The 17,008-nt window shown below is 37.2% G+C and overlaps 1 pseudogene across 1 annotated transcript; it reads right to left on the bottom strand.

Annotated features, from left to right (window-relative positions):
- Positions 1-967, bottom strand: LOC308429073 (large ribosomal subunit protein uL10-like; annotated as a pseudogene). Its single transcript has one exon. The product of its transcript is annotated as a large ribosomal subunit protein uL10-like (transcript).
- Between the last annotated feature and the right edge of the window lie 16,041 nt (positions 968-17,008).

Below are 17,008 nucleotides of genomic sequence, written 5' to 3' on the forward strand. Positions count from 1 at the left end.
TTAGTCGAAGAGACCAAATCCCAGATCACCATCTGATTCCTCCGACTCTTCCTTTGCTTCAGCAATGGCTGGGGCTGCAGCAGCTGCAGGAGCAGCAGTGGTGGCAGCAGACGCAGGTGCAGCCACTGCAAATGCAGATGGATCAGCCAGGAAGGCCTTGACCTTTTCAGCAAGTGGGAAGGTGTACTCAGTCTCCACAGACAAAGCCAGGACCCGCTTGTACCCATTGATGATGGAGTGAGGCACTGAGGCAACAGTCGGGTAGCCAATCCGCAGACAGACGCTGGCCACATTGCGGACACCGTTTAGGAAGCGAGAGTGCAGGGTCTGCTCGGTGATGTCCAGCACTTAGAGTTGTAAATGCTGCCATTGTCAACACCTGCTGGATGATCAGCCCAAAGGAGAAGGGGGAGATGATCAGCATGTTCAGCTCTGTGGCTTCACTGGCTCCTACCTTGTCTCCAGTTTTGATCAGCTGCACATCACTCAGAATTTCAATGGTACCTCTGGAGATTTTAGTGGTGATACCTAGAGCTTGGAAGAAAGAGGTCTTCTCAGGCCCCAGACCAGTGTTCTGAGCAGGCACAGTGACCTCACATGAGGCGATGGCACCAGCTCGAGCAGCAGCAGGCACCTTGTTGGCCAGCAGCATGTCCCTAATCTCAGTGAGGTCCTCCTTGGTGAACACCAAGCCCATGTTCCCCCGGATGTGAGGCAGCAGTTTCTTCAGAGCTGGGTTGTTCTCCAGGTGCCCCCTGATGGCCTTGCGCATCATGGTGTTCTTTCCCATCAGCACCACAGCCTTCCCTCGGAGGGACATGCGGATCTGCTGCATCTGCTTGGAGCCCACATTGTCTGCTCCCACAATGAAGCATCTTGGGTAATCATCCAAAAGTTGGATGATCTTAAGGAAGTAGTTAGACTTCCAGGGTGCCCTGTCTTCCCTGGGCATCACGGTGTTGCGTCAGGGATTGCCACGCGGTGTTTAAAGATGATGTCACTCCAATGAGGATGCCTTGTGAGAGTATAAAGTAGATTTTCAACCAAAAATTATCAACAAATTAAGGAAGAACACTTTTTACTCATTACAGGGAAAATTTATCAGGAGGAACTCTCAATCCTTAAACATATATGCTTCAAATACAAAGCACACATATTCATAAAAGAAACCCTACTAAAGCTCAAAAAATACATTTTACCCCACACAATTATAGTGGGAGACTTCAACATCCCTCTCTCATCAATGGACAGATTATAGAAACAGAAACTGAACAAGGACACAGTAAAACTAGCAGAGGTTATGAACTCATTGGAATCAATAGACATCTACAGAACATATCACCCTAAAACAAAAGAATACACTTTCTTCTCAGCACCTCACGGCTCCTTCTCCAAAACTGACCATATAATCAGTCACAAAACAAGCCTCAATAGATATAAGAAGATTGAATTACTCCCATGCATCCTATTAGATCACCGTGGTCTAAGGCTGGTCTTAAATAACAAGAAAAACAACAAAAAGCCCATATACACATGGAAACTGAACAATGATCTATTAGACAATAGCATGGTCAAAAAGAAATAATCAAATTAAGAATTTTTTAGAATTCAATGAAAATGAAAGCACAACATACCATACCCAAACCTATGGGATGCAATGAAAGCAGTACTAAGAGGAAAACTACTAGCTCTGAGTGCTTCCAAAACAAAACAAAACAAAACAAAAAACAAAAAAAAAACAAAAAACAAAACAAAAAACAAAACAAAACAACAACAACAAAAAAAACTGGAGAGAACATATACTAGCAACTTGACAGAACAGTTGAAAGCTCTAGAACAAAAGGCAGCAGATACACCCAAGAGGAGTAGATGAAAGAAATAATCAAACTCGGAGCAGAAATTGACCAAATAGAAACAAACAAACAAACAAAAAGCCATTCAAAGAATAAACAAAACCAAGAGCTGATTCTTTGAGAAAATTAACAAGATTGATAAACCCTCAGACAGACTAACTAGAGGGCAAAGAGAGACTATCCAAATTAACAAAATCAGAAAGTGGAGACCTAACAACTGAAACTGAGGAAATTCAAAATATCATTTGATCCTTCTACAAAAGCCTATACTCAACAAAGCTCGAAAATCTGGATGAAATGCATGAATTCCTAGACAGATACCAGATACTAAAATTAAACCAGGACCAGGTATACCATCTAAACAATCTCATAACACCTAAAAATATAGAAGCAGTCATCAAAAGCCTCCCAACCAAAAAAAAAAAAAGCCTCGGTCCAGATGGGTTCAATGTAGAATTTTATCAGACATTTAGTGATGACCTAATGCCAATACTCTCCAAACTATTCTACAAAATAGAGACATAGGGAACACTACCTAACTCATTTTTTTGAGGCCACAATAACCCTCATTCCTAAACCACACAAAGAGCCTACAAGGAAAAAGATCTTCAGACCAATTTCCCTTATAAGCCTTGATGCAAAAATACTCAACAAAATCCTTGCAAACTGAATCCAAGAACACATCAAAATGATCATCACCATCATCACGTATGCTTCATTCCTGGGATGCAGGGATGGTTCAGTATACAGACATCCACCAAGGAAATCCACTGTATAAACAAACTCAAAGAAAAAACTACATGGTCATCTCACTAGCTGCTGAAAAAGCATTTGAAAAAATTCAACCGCCCTTTATGTTAAAAGTCTTGGAAAAAACAGGAATCCAAGGCCCATACCTAAACATAATAAAAGAAATATATATCAAACCAATAGCTAACATCGAACTTAGTGGTAATAAACTTGAAGCAATCCCACTAAACTCAGGGACTCGACAAGGCTGCCCACTCTCCCCTTACGTCTTCAAAATAATACTAGAAGTCCTGGCAAGAGCAATTCGACAGCAAACGAAAATCAGAGGGATAAACTCAGAAAGGAAGAAGTAAACACATTACTGTTTGTACATGATATAATAGTATATGTCAGTGACCTCAAAAATTCCACCAGAGAACTTCTACAGCTGATAAACAAGTTCAGCAATGTGGCTGGATATAAAATTAACTCATACAAATCAGTAGCCTTCCACTACTCAATGGACAAACATACTGAGAAAGAAATAAGGGCAAAGATACCCTTCACAATCGTCACAAACAATATGAAATACCTTGGTGTGACTCTAACTAAGCAAGTGAAGGACCTGTATGACAAGAACTTCAAACCTCTGAAGAAGGAAATTGAGAAAGATCTCAGAAGGTGGAAGGATCTCCCATATTCATGGATTGGAAGGATCAACATTGTAAAAATGGCCATCTTACCAAACGCAATCTAGAGATTCAATGCAATTCCCCTCAAAATTCCAAACCAATTCTTCATAGAGCTGGAAAGATGAATGCGATAGCTCATCTAGAATAACAAAAAACCCAGAATATCAAAATCTAACCTCAACAACAAGAAATATCTATGGGAATCACCATCCCTGTCCTCAAGCTACATTATAAGGCAATCATGTTAAAAACTGCATGGTACTTTTATAAATATAGGCATTTTGATCAATATAATAGAATAGAAGATCTAGAAATGAACCCTCACACATATGTTCACTTGATTTACACACAGGTGCTGTAAACATTCAATGGAAAAAGGACAGCCTATTCAACAAATGGTCTTGGTCCAACTGGCGCTCAGCATGCAGAAGAATGAAAATTTACCCTTTCTTATCTTCTTGTACAAATCTCAAGTGCAAGTGGGTCAAAGATCTCTATATTAAACCAGGTACACTGAAACTATTAGATGAGAAAGTAGGGAAAAACTTAGAACTCATAGGCACAGGAGAAAATTTCCTAAAAAGAACACCAATGGCTCGAGCTCTAAGGTCAAAGATTGACAAATGGGACTTAATGAGATCGCAAAGTTTCTGTAAGGCTAAGGACACTGTCAAGAAAACAAAAAGGCAAACAACAGAGTGGGAAAAGATCTTTACCAACCTCACATCAGATGGAGGCCTAATATCTACTTCAAAGAACTCAAGAAACTAGACATCAGAGAACCAAACAACCCTATTAAAAAATGCGGTACAGAGCTAAACAAAAAATTCTCAGTTGAGGCATATCAAATGGCTGAGAAGCATCTAAGAAAGTGCTTGACATCCTTAGACACCAGAGAAATGCAAATCAAAACAACCTGGAGATTCCACCTCATAGCAGTCAGAATGGCTGAGATCAAAAATTCAGATGACAGAAGATGCTGGAGAGGATGCAGGGAAAGAGGAACACTTCTCCACTGTTGGTGGGGTTGTAAACTGGTACAACCACTCTGGCTATCAATCTCGGGGTCCTCAAAAAATTGGACATAGTACTATCTGAAGACCAGTTTTTCTACTTTTGGGCATATACTCCAGAAACATTCCAACATACAATATAGAGACTTGCACCACAATGTACATAGCAGCCCCATTTATAATAGCCAGAACCCGGAAAGAACCCAGATGTCCTTCAATAGATTAATGAATATAAAAATTGTGGTATGTGTACACAATGGAGTACTTCACAGCTATCAGAAACAATGATTTTATGAATTTCCTACAAAAATGTATGCATCTAGAGAATATCATCCTGAGTGAGATAACTCAGTCACAATAGAAACGACATAATATGCAGTTACTCATAATTGGATACTAACCCCAGAAATCACTGAACACCCCAGAAACAACTCATAGGCTATATGAAGCTCAAGAAAAAAAAAACCTCAGTCCTTCTTAGGAAAGAAATAAATGTATATTACCCTCTCAGAGTGTGGTACACCTGGACTTTGTGGCAATTTTTGGTATCTACAGATCATTATACTTAATGTATACTCAATAAGAAATTTGTTTCCATGTTTTGTTATATCGTACATTTACATTATGCTTAATGTAACTAATGGGATTTGAATGCATGCAATCAAACCTCTCAATGAATCAAGTACTGACAAAAATATTCATATAATGCTATGCCAAAATACCTTTAAAATCTCTCTATATGTTCCAGTTTATTTAAAAATGAAGTTGCAAGAAAAAACGGAAAAATGAACCCTTTGCATGAAAATCAACTGCTTAATTAGTTCTGAGAGTAATGAAGCATACTTTAATATACCCAATGCACACGTTAATACACTAAATGTATACCCCCCTTTTTTTTCAAGAATAAGGAAAATTTAAATGTTCAACAGTCACATTGGCTGGTGATTCCTAGATTTTTTTAAACTTTATTTTAAAAAACAATGATAAAAGAAAAAAATTTAAACATTTTTGCATAAATGTATACAAATAAAATTGTGTCAGTGCTTGGCTTTTTTTTCCTTTTTTTTTTAAGGTTTGATACTCTGCATTAAGGTCTTACTAGTTACAATGAGCAAAAAGTACATGTAAAACAGGATATAACCTGGAATTAGTCAATGTTTCTTGGTGTGTAAGGATGAACATTCCGTTTTTTTTTTTTTTTTTTTTTCTTTTTTTCTTGAACTTCACACAGTCTGTGAGTTGTTTCTGGGGCAGTCCAAGCCTATAGGGTTAGCATCCTAATATCAGTGACTGCATATTATGTCTGTTCTTTTGTGACTGGGTTATCTCACTCAGGATGATATTCTCTAGATGCACCCATTTTCTTAAGAATTTGGTTAACTTATAGTTTCTGAGGGCTGAGTAGTACTCCATTGTGTAAATGTACCACAATTTTTGTATCCATTCATCTACTGAAGGACATCTGGGTCCTTTCCAGCTTCTGACTATTATAAATAGGGCTGCTATGAACATTGTGGTGCATGTATCTTTGTTGTATATTGGAGTGTCTCTGGGGTATATGCCCAGAAGTGGAATAGCTGGATATTCAGGTAGTAATATGTCCAATTTTCTGAGGAATCGCTGGACTGATTTACAGAATGGTTGTATCAGTTTACAACCCCACCAACAGTAGAGAAGTGTTCCTTTCTCCACAACCTCTCCAGCATCTGCTCTCATCTGAGTTTGGATCTTGGCCAATCTGACTGGTGTGAGGTGGAATCTCAGGGTTGTTTTGATTTGCATTTCCCTGATGGCTAAGGATGTTGCGCACTTCCTTGGATGTTTCACATCCATTCGATATTCCTCAATTGAGAACATTTTGTTTAGCTCTGTACCTCATTTTTTAATAGGGTTGTTTGATTCTCTGGGGTCTAGCTTTTTGAATTCTTTGTATACCTTGGATTTTAGGCCTCTATGTGATGTGAAGTTGGTAAAGATCTTTCCCCATTGTGTTGGCTGCCGTTTTGTTTTCTTGACAATGTCTTTAGCCTTAAGGAACTTTGCAATCTCATTAAGTCCCATTTGGTAATCTTTGACCTTAGAGCTTGAGCCATTGGTGTTTTGTTCAGAAAATTTTTTCCTGTGTCTTTGTGTTCTAAGGTTTTCCCTACTTTCTCATCTAATAGTTTCAGTGTATCTGGTTTAATGTGGAGATCTTTGATCCACTTACACTTGAGCTTTGTACAAGGAGATAAGAAACAGTCTATTTTCATTCTTTTGCAAGCTAAGTGCCAGTTGGACCAGCACCATTTGTTGAATAGGCTGTCCTTTTTCCATTGAATGTTTACAGCTCCTTTGTCAAAAATCAGGTGACCATATACGTGAGGGCTCATTTCTGGATCTTCTATTCTCTTCTATTGATCCATGTGCCTATTTCTGTACCAGTACCATGCAGTTTTCAGCCCAATTGCCTTGTATTATAGCTTGAGGTCAGGGATAGTGATTCCCTCAGATGTTTTCTTGTTGAGGATGGATTTCGCTATTCTAGGTCTTTTGTTATTCCAGATGAAATTGAACACTGATCTTTCCAACTCAATGAAGAACTGGGTTGGAATTTTGATGGAGATTGCATTGAATCTGTAGATTGCTTTGATAGGATGGCCATTTTAAAAATGTTGATCCTTCCAATCCATGAACATGGGAAATCTTTCCGTTTTCTGAGATCTTACTCGATTTCCTTCTTTAGAGATTTGAAGTTCTTGTCATACAAGTCCTTCACTTGCTTAGTTAGAGTCACACCAAGGTATTTCATAGTTTTTGTGACTATTGTGAAGGGTATCTTTTCCCTAATTTCTTTCTCCGCATGTTTGGTTTTTGAATATAGTAAGGCTACTGATTTGTTTGAGTTAATTTTGTATCCAGCCACTTTGCTGAACTTGTTTATTAGCTGTAGGAGTTCTCTGGTGAAAATTGTAGGGTCACTTAAGTACACTATCATGTCATCTGCAAAGAGTTATGTTTTTACTTCTTCCTTTCTGATTTGTATCCCCTTGATCTCCTTTTGCTGTCTAATTGCTCCAGCCAGGATGTCCAGTACTATGTTGAATAGGTAGGGGGAGAGTAGGCAGCCTTGTTGAGTCCCTGATTTTAGTGGGATTGCTTCAAGTTTCCCACCATTAAGTTTGATGTTTATTTGCTATATATTGCTTTTATTATGTTTAGGTATGGACCTTGGATTCCTGATATTTCCAGGACTTTTAACAGTAAGAGGTGTTGAATTTTGTTAAATGCTTTCTCAGCATCTAGTGAGATGACCACGTGCTTTGGTTCTTTGAGTTTGTTTATATGGTAGATTACATCGATGGATTTCCTTATATTAAACTATTTCTCCATCCCAGGGATGAAGCCTACTCAGTCATGGTGAATCATCATTTTGACGGGTTCTTGGATTCAGTTTGCAAGGATTTTGCTGAGTATTTTTGCCTCAATGTTCATAAGTGAGATTAGTCTGAAGTTCTCTTTCCTTTTAGGGTCTTTGTGTGGTTTAGTAATGAGGGTTATTGTAGCCTCAAAAAATGAGTTATGTAGTAATCCATCTGATTCTATCTTGTGGAATAGTTTGGAGAGTATTGGTGTCATGCACCCAATAAATGTTTGATAAAATTCTGCACTGAACCTGTATTGACCTGGCCTCTTTTTGGTTGGGAGGCTTTTGATGACTTCTTCTATTTCTTTTGGTGTTATGGGATTATTTAGATGGTTTAACTTGTCCTGGTTGAACTTTTGTATCTTGTATCTGTCTAGGAACTCATTCATTTTCGCCAGATTTTCCAACTTTGTGGAGTATAGGCTTTTGTAGTAGGATCTGATGATTTCTTGAATTTCCTCAGGTTCAGTCGTTATGTCTCCACTTTCCTTTCTGATTTTGTTAATTTGGATACTCACTCTTTGCCCTTTAGTTAGTCTGCCTAAGGGTTTAACAATCTTGTTAATTTTCTTAGAGAACCAGATCTCGGTTTTGTTGATTCTTTTGATGGTTCTTTTTGTTTCTATTTGGTCTATTTCTGCTCTAATTTTGATTATTTCTTGCTGTCTACTCCTCCTGGGTGTATCTGCTTCCTTTTGTTCTAGTGTTTTTAGCTGTGCTGTCAAGTTGATAATGTAAGCTTTCTCCAGTTTCTTTTTGGAAGCGCTCAGGGCTATGAGTTTTTCTCTCAGTACTGCTTTTATAGCATCGCATTGGTTTGAGTATGTTGTGTTTTCCTTTTCATTGAATTTTAGAAAATCCTTAATTTCTTTATTATTTCTTCTTTGACCCTGCTATCTTTTAACAGAGCATTGTTTAGTTTTCATCAGTATGTGGGCTTTTTGTTGTCTTTGTTGTTGTTAAAGACCCACCTTAGACCATGGTGATCTGAGAGGATGCATGGGAATATTTCAATCTTCTTATATCGATTGAGGCTCGTTTTGTGTCCAATTATGTGGTCAATTTTCGAAAAGGTGCCATGGGGTGCTTAAAAGAAGGTGTATTCTTTTTTCTTTATCTTTTTTCTTTAGGATGATATGTTCTGTAGATATCTACTAATTCCAGTTTGTTCATAGTCTCTGCTAGTTTTACAGTGTCGTTGCTCAGTTTCTGTTTCCATGATCTGTCCATTGGTGATAGTGGGGTATTAAACTCTCCCAATATTATTGTGTGGGGTGAAATAATTTTTTGAACTCTAGTAGGGTTTCTTTTACGAATGTTGGTGCTTTTGTATTTGGAGCATATATGTTAAGGATTGAGAGTTCCTTCTGACAGATTTTCTCTGTAATGAGTAAAAACTGTCCTTCCTTTTCTTTTTTTGACAACTTTTGGTTGGAAATCTACTTTATTGCATATTAGAATTGCCACTTCAGCTTGATTCTTGGGGCTCTTTGCTTGGAAGTTTTTTTTCCCAGCCTTTTACTCTGAGATAGTGTCTGTCTTTGTCTCTGAGATGAGTTTCCTGAATTCAGCACAATGCTACATTCTGTTTATGTATCCAGTCTGATAGCCTATGTCTCTTTATTGGGGTGTTGAGTGCATTTATGTTAATAGATATCAAGGAATAGTGTTTGCTGTTTCCTGCTATTATTGCTTTTGTATTTGAGTTGTGTTTGTGTCTTTTTCTTCTTTTGGTTTTCTTGCTTAGGAGTTTTCTTGTTTTTACTAGGTTGTAGTTCCCCTCATTGTATTGGGTTTTCCACCTATAATTTGTCATAGTGCTGGGCTTGTGATCAGATATTGTGTAAATTTACATTTGTCTTGAAATACCTTCATCTCTCCATCTATGGTGATTGATACTTTTGCTGGGTATAGCAGCTTGGGCTGGCACTTGTGCTCTCTTAGGGTCTGCATGATGTCTGTCCAGGCTCTTCTAGCTTTCATAGTCTCTGTTGAGAAATCGGGTGTGAGTCTGATTGGTCTGCTTTTATATGTTATCTGACCTTTTCCCTTACTGCTTCTAGTATTCTTTCTTTGCTTTGGGCACTTGGTGTTTTGACTATTATGTGTCGGGATGAATTTCTTTTCTGGTCCAACCTATTTGGAGTTCTGAAGGCCTCTTTTATGCTTGTGGTCATCTCATTCTTAAGGGTATGTATGTTTTCTTCTGCTATACCCAGCAAAACTATCAATCACCAAAGATGGAGAGACCAAGATATTCCAAGAAAAAACTAAATTTATACAATGTATGACTACAAAACCTACACTACAACGAATTATGGGTGGAAGACCAAATACAATGAGGGGAACCACCTCATAGTAAAAACAAGAAAACTCCTAAGTAAGAAAAGCAAAAGAAGAAAGACACTGGCACAATTCAACCTACAAAAGCAAAAATAGCAGGAAACAGCAACCACTATTCCTTGATATCTATTAACATAAATGAACTCAACTCCCCAATAAAAAGATATAGGCTATCAGACTGGGTACATAAACAAAACCCAGCATTTTGCTGCATACAGGAAACTCATATCAGAGACAAAGACAAACAGCATCTTAGAGTAAAAGGTTGGAAAAAACCTTCAAAGGAAAAGTCCCTACGAAGCAAGCTGGAGTGGCCATTCTAATATCAAATGAAGTAGATTGTTAATTAAATGTTATCAAAAAAGAAAAGGAAGGACACTTTTTACTCATTACAATGGAAATCTGTCAGGAGGAACTCTCAATTCTTACCATATATGCTCCAAATACAAAAGCACCAATATTCATAAAAGAAACCCTACTAAAGCTTAAAAAATACATTTCACCCCAAACAATAATAGTGGGAGACTTTAATGCCCCACTCTCACAAATGAACAGATCATGGAAACAGAAACTGTACAAGGACACTGTAAAATTAGCAGAGACTATGAAACAACTGGTATTAATAGATATCTACAGAACATATCATTCTAAAACAAAAGAATACACTTTCTTCTCAGCACGTCATAGCACCTTCTGAAAATTGACCACATAATTACACAGAACAAGCCTTAGTTGATATAAGAAAATTGAAATACTCCCATGTACCCTTTTAGATCACCATGGTCTAAGGCTGGTTGTTAACAACAACAAAGACAACAAAAACCCATATACACATGGAAACTAAACAATGCTCTATTAAACAAGAGCAGGGTCAAAGAAGAAATAAAGAAAGAAATTAAGGATTTTCGAGAATTCAGAGAAAATGAAAACATTACATACTTAAACCTATGGAATGCAATGAAAGCAGTACTGAGAGGAAAACTCATAGCTCTGAGCGCTTTCGAAAAGAAACTGGAGAGAGCATACATCAGCAACTTGACAGCACAGCTGAAGGCTCTAGAACAAAAGGAAGCAGATATACCAAAGAGGAGTAGACAGCAAGAAATAATCAAACTTATGGCAGAAACAGACCAAATAGAAACAAAAAGAACCATCAAAGAATCAACCAAACCAAGAGCTGGTTCTCTAAGAAAATTAACAAGATTGTTAAACTCTTAGGCAGACTAACTAGAGGGCAAAGAGAGAGTATCCAAATTAACAAAATCAGAAAGGAAAGTGGAGACATAACAACTGAAACTGAGGAAATTCAAGAAATCATCAGATCCTACTACAAAAGCATATAGTCAACAAAGCTGGAAAATTTGGAGGAAATGGATGAATTCCTAGACAGATACAAGATACCAAAGTTAAACCAGGACTAGGCAAACCATCTAAATAATCTCATAATACCTAATGAAATAGAAGAAGTTATCAAAAGCCTCCCAAAAGAAAAAAGCCCAGGTCCAGAGGGTTCACTTGCAGATTTTTAAAGACATTTATTGATGACAAAATACCAATACTCTCCAAATTATTCCACAAAATAGAATCAGATGAAATACTACCTAACTAATTTTTTAGGCTAACAAATGTTCATCTCACTAGATGCTGAGAAAGCATTTGAAAAAATTCAACACCCCTTCATATTAAAAGTCTTGGAAAGAACAGGAATCGAAGGCCCATAACTAAACAAGCAACTTGACAGCACAGCTAAAGGCTCTAGAACAAAAGGAAGCAGATATACCAAAGAGGAGTAGACAGCAAGAAATAATCAAACTTAGGTCAGAAACAGACCAAATAGAAATAAAAAGAATAATTGAAATAATTAACAAAACCAAGAGCTGGTTCTCTAAGAAAACTAACAAGATTGTTAAACCCTTAGGCAGACTAACTAGAGGGCAAAGAGAGAGTATCCAAATTAACAAAATCAGAAAGGAAAGTGGAGACATAACAACTGAAACTGAGGAAATTCAAGAAATCATCAGATCCTACTACAAAATCCTATAGTCAACAAAGCTGGAAAATCTGGAGGAAATGGATGAATTCCTAGACAGATACAAGATACCATAGTTAAACCAGGACTAGGTAAACCATCTAAATAATCTCATAATACCTAATGAAATAGAAGAAGTTATCAAAAGCCTCCCAAAAGAAAAAAGCCCAGGTCCAGAGAGTTCAGTGCAGATTTTTTAAGACATTTATTGATGACAAAATACCAATACTCTCCAAATTATTCCACAAAATAGAATCAGATGAAATACTACCTAACTAATTTTTTAGGCTAACAAATGTTCATCTCACTAGATGATGAGAAAGCATTTGAAAAAATTCAACACCCCTTCATATTAAAAGTCTTGGAAAGAACAGGAATCCAAGGCCCATAACTAAACATAATAAAAGCAATATACAGCAAACCCACAGCCAACATCAAACTTAATGGTGGGAAACTTGAAGCAATCCCACTAAAATCAGGGACTCGACAAGGCTGCCCACTCTTCCCCTACTTATTCAACATAGTATTGAATGTCCTGGATGGAGCAATTAGACAGCAAAATCAAATCAAAGGGATACAAATTGGAAAGGAAGAAGTAAAAACATCACTATTTGCAGATGACATGATAGTGTACTTTAGTGATCCCACAAATTCCACTAGAGAACTCCTTCATCTGATAAACAAGTTCAGCAAAGTGGTTAGATATAAAATTAACTCAAACAAATCAGTAGCCTTCCTCTATTCAAAGGACAAACATGAAGAGAAAAAAATTAAAGAAAAGATACCCTTCACAATAGTCACAAAAACTATGAAATACCTTGGTGTGACACTAAGTAAGTGAAGTACCTGTGTGACAGTAATTTCAAACCTCAAAAGAAGTGAATTGAGGACGATCTCAAAAATGGAAAGATCTCCCATGGTCATTGATTGGAAGGATCAACATTTTAAAAATGGCCATCTTCCAAAATTAATCTACAGATTCAATGCAATCTCCATCAAAATTCCAACCAGTTCTTCATTGAGTTAGAAAGAGCAATTTCATCTGGAACAACAAAAGACCTAGAATAGCGAATTCCATCCTCAATCACAAGAAAACATCTGAGGGAATCACTATCCCTGACCTCAAGCTATATTACAAGGCAATTGTGCTGAAACCTGCATGGTACTGGTACAGAAATAGGCACGTGGATAAATGGAATACAATAAAAGATCCAGAAACGAGCCCTCATATGGTCACCTGATTTTTGACAAAGAAGCTGTAAACATTCAATGGAAAAAGGATGGCCTATTCAACAAATGGTTTTGGTCCAATTGGCACTCAGCATGCAGAAGAATGAAAATAGAACTTTTTTTATCCCCTTGTACAAAGCTGAAGTGTAAGTGGATCAATGATCTCCACATTAAACCAGGTACACTGAAACTATTAGATGAGGAAATAGGGAAAACCTTAGACCTCATAGGCACAGGAGAAAATTTCCTAAACAGAACACCAATGGCTCGAGCTCTAAGGTCAAAGATTGACAAATGGGACTTAATGAAATTGCAATGTTTCTGTAAGACCAAAGACATTGCCTAGATAACAAAATGACAGCCAACAGATTGGGAAGAGGTCTTTACCAACTCCACATCAGATAGAGGTCTAATATCCAAGGTATATAAAGAACTCAAAAAGCTAGATACCAGAGAATCAAATAACCCTACATAAAATGGCGTACAGATTTAATAAAAAAGTTCTCAATTGAGGAATATTGAATGGCTGAGAAACATCTAAGGAAGTGCTCGACATCCTTAGCCATCAGGGAAATGCAAATCAAAACAACCATGAGATTCCACCTCACACCAGTCAGATTGGCCAAGATCCAAAACTCAGATGACAGCAGATACTGGCGAGGAGGTGGAGAAAGAGGAACACTTCTCTACTGTTGGTGGGGTTGTAAACTGATACAACCACTCTCGAAATCAGTTTGGTGATTCCTCAGTAAATTGGACATAGTACTACCTGATGATCCAACTATTCCAGTTCTGGGCATATACCCCAGAGACTCTTCAATATTCCACAAAGTCACATGCACCACAATGTTCATAGCAGCTGTATTTATAATAGCTGAAGCTGGAAAGAACCCAGATGTCCTTCAGTAGATGAATGGGTAGAAAAATTGTGGTGCATATACACAATGGAGTACTACTCTGCTATCAAAGACAATGACTTTATGAAATTCTTAAGAAAATAGATCCATCTAGAGAATATTATCCTGCGTGAGGTAACTGAGTCACAAAAGAACAGACATAACATGCAGTCTCCTATAATGGGATACTAACCCCAGAAACCTCTGAACACCCCAGAAACAATTCACAAACTTGTGACGTTCAAGAAAAAAAAAGTAGCAAAAAAAACCAACCAATCAACCAAAAAAACAAACAAACAAACAAACAAACAAACAAAAAAAAAACAAAAACAAAAACAAAAAAACAAAAAAAAAAAAAAACAAGTTCAGCAAAGTGGCTGGATATAAAATTAACTCTAATTATCTGTAACCCTCCTCTATACAAAGAACAAACATGCTGAGAAAGAAATTAGGGAAAAGATACCCTTCAAAATAGTCACAAACAATATGAAATACCTTGGTTGACTCTAACAAAGAAAATGAAGACCTGTATGACAAGAACTTTAAATCTCTGTAGAAGGAAATTGCAGAAGATTCCAGAAGATGGAAATATCTACCAGGTACATGGATTAGAAGGATCAACAATGTAAAAAATGGCCATCTTATAATGCAACCCCCGTAATAATTCCAATTATTCATAGAACTGTTATGAGCAATTACAATAATCATCTGGAATAAAAAAAAACCTACAACATTAAAATCTATTTCCAACAACTGTTAAACTTCTGTGGAAATCACTATCCCTGACCTTAAGCTATATTACAAAGCAATTGTATTAAAAATTGCATGCTACTGGTACAGAGATAGGCAGGTACATCAATGGAACAGAATAGAATAGCCAGAAATCCTCTTGATTTTTGAAAAAGAAGCTGAAAACATTTAATGAAAAAAGAACAGCCTCTTCAACAAATGATGTTGGCTGAACAGGCAGCCAGCATGCAGAAGAATGAAAATACATTTTTTTCTTATCTCCTTGTACCAAACTCAAGTGAAGTCAATCAAAGACTTTCATATAAAATCAGGTACACTGAAACTATTAGAAGAGAAAGTGGGTAAGAGCTTAGAACACATAGGCATAGGGAAAAGTTTTCTGAACAGAACACCAATGGTTTATGCTCTAAAATAAAGAATTGACCAATGGGTCCTCATGAATTAGCAAAGCTTCTACAAGGCTAAGGACACTGTCAAGAAGATGAAATGGCATCCAACAGATTGGGAAAGGATCTTTACTAATCCTACATTTGATAGAGGGTTAGTATCTGATGTATATATAATATACTCAAGAAGCTAGACTCTAGAGAATCAAATAATACTCTTAAAAATTGGGTACAGAGTTAAACGGTTAAAGGAGATTAAACAGATACAAATTGGAACAGAATAAATTAACGTATAGCTATTAGCAAATGACTTGATATTATACATAACTGACTCAAAGTCTTGACACTGCTACTAATGCCATGTTCTACCTGTCTAGAATAGATGTCCTCTGAGAGGCCCTACAGCAGCTTATTGAGACAGATACAGACATTTATAGTCAACAATTGGATTGAGGCAGGGACTCCTATGGAAGAGTTTGGGGAAGGTCTGAAGGAGCTGAAGTGTGTGGCAACCAGATAGGAAGACCAACAGTGTCAACTAACCCAGACCTCTGGGAACTTCCAGAGACTAAACCATGAACAGAAAGCATATTTGGGCTGGTCTGAGCCTCTAACCCTGCACATATATAGCAGACTGCCTTGTCTGGCTTCAGATGGAGAGGATTACCCTAATCCTGTAGAGACTTAATGTCCCAGTGAAAATAGATATGGATTCGGGGGAGAGGAAGTACCCTCTCAGAGGCAAAAAGAAGGGGAGATGGAGTAAACATTCCTGGAGGAAGGAGTTCAATATTTGGAATGTAAAGAAATAAAACAATTAAAAAAGAATTTGCCACAGTTTTAATGGTGAAGCACTGTTCACTAATACTAATTTTACTTCTGGTATCAAAGATATGCAAAGCTATGGTGTAGTGTATCATCAGAATGCTGAACTGGCCTGATTCCAGACATCAGAGTCTACAACAACCCTCAGTGTGGCTTTCCTTCTTGAGGCCTGTCCAGCTTCCATCTTGCCTCTGGAATCTCTCCTCCTCCCCTCCCTCCTCCAGTCTCTTTCCGTGCCTACCTCTTCACTGTCCAATCATGTATCACCTTAACATCAACCCACACAATGCAGAATCATGTTTGTATTGGGTGGTGGAGGAAAGGAACATGCCAGAATGTTCTTATCTACCCAGGACAGAAGCAACAGGGGTGGTGGAGTGAACCACACTGGAGTTCTTAAAGGCAGCCTAGAGACACCAAATTAGAGCTCACCACAGCATTATAGTGTCTGTGGGAGCAGGCTCTAGTGGGAGATATAAGGTTAAGCCATTTTTCATTTATGTAAAATACATTGGGATTCTTTCCTATTTGTGTTACTTTTAACCAACTAATTTATAAGATAATGCTTATTCTGTTCTTAAAACCTTAAAAAATATTAAACACCACTTATATTTCTTTGGATCAAAGTTTAAACCCTACTTTCATTTATTTAGTGGACTTTCTGTTCTTGTGTGTCATTTAAGCAATTGATGGTTAAAAAAAAACAAACTTTTATTTTATTTTTAAAATTTATTTTAAAAAACAAAGAAAAACGTACAGATTTTAAGGCATTTTTATAAAAGTATACAAATACATTATTATAAGGTTGTAATTAAGTATTTGTGGGTACATATACATATATGTAACAATAATATAG

This window comes from Micromys minutus (assembly GCF_963924665.1).
Source record: "Micromys minutus genome assembly, chromosome: 13".
NCBI lineage: Eukaryota > Metazoa > Chordata > Mammalia > Rodentia > Muridae > Micromys > Micromys minutus.